Source organism: Myotis davidii, unplaced genomic scaffold (assembly GCF_000327345.1).
Source record: "Myotis davidii unplaced genomic scaffold, ASM32734v1 scaffold259, whole genome shotgun sequence".
NCBI classification, from domain to species: domain Eukaryota; kingdom Metazoa; phylum Chordata; class Mammalia; order Chiroptera; family Vespertilionidae; genus Myotis; species Myotis davidii.
In genome coordinates this window covers 6,060,534-6,061,285 of record NW_006292687.1, presented here as the reverse complement: position 1 = coordinate 6,061,285, position 752 = coordinate 6,060,534, and positions in this window count along the sequence as shown.

The window sequence follows — 752 nt, the reverse complement described above, 5'->3', positions numbered from 1 at the left end:
ATCTCTGTCCTTTCCGTTTAAACAGGCTGGACCGGTTCAAGTTCCCAGTCAGACCAGGGGTGGGGGCGGCGAGTGTGCCCTGGAGAAGGAGGGGGAAGCCGGCTATAAATAGCGCCAGGCGCATGGCTCTTCGGGAGGCGCTGAGATTCCGGCGCGGCGGCCACGGAGAGCGGGCTCCCGTTAGAAACGGGGCTGCTGGCCTCCTCTTTGCCTTTTTAATTTTTGGGGGGGTAATAGCAGCAGGTGCAACTTTTTCTTTTTGTATTTCAAAAACATAGGTTTTCATTTTCGTGTGGGTATGTAGGGGGGCTTTATCCACCGAGCTCTTTTAGGGCGCCAGGCGGGCAAAGCAAAGGCAGGGATGGCGGGAGGGGCGGCGGCGAAGGTGGAATGGGCGCTTTTCTCTCCCATCTGGTTCCCTTTATTTATTTATTTTGATTAGAAAAAGGGAGCCGGCTTGGAGGGAGTCCGCCCAGAGATCCGAGTGCGCATTGATCAGTGTCGAGAGAAAAAAAAAAAGCTACATAAATATATATTATGTGGATAAATCTATAGACAAGGGCTCTCTTTCGCGCGCGCGCCGTCTCTCCGTCTCCGCTTTTTCCCTCGCATTCCCAACCTGCCAGAGCAGCCCCAAACCTTCGCCCTCCCGCACGGCATCTGCCGCCGCCCGAGCCACCTGGGAGAACCGGACTGGGGAGCACTGGGGCCGCTCTGGGGGGACGGAGAATAGCGACTCGGGGCCAGCCCTC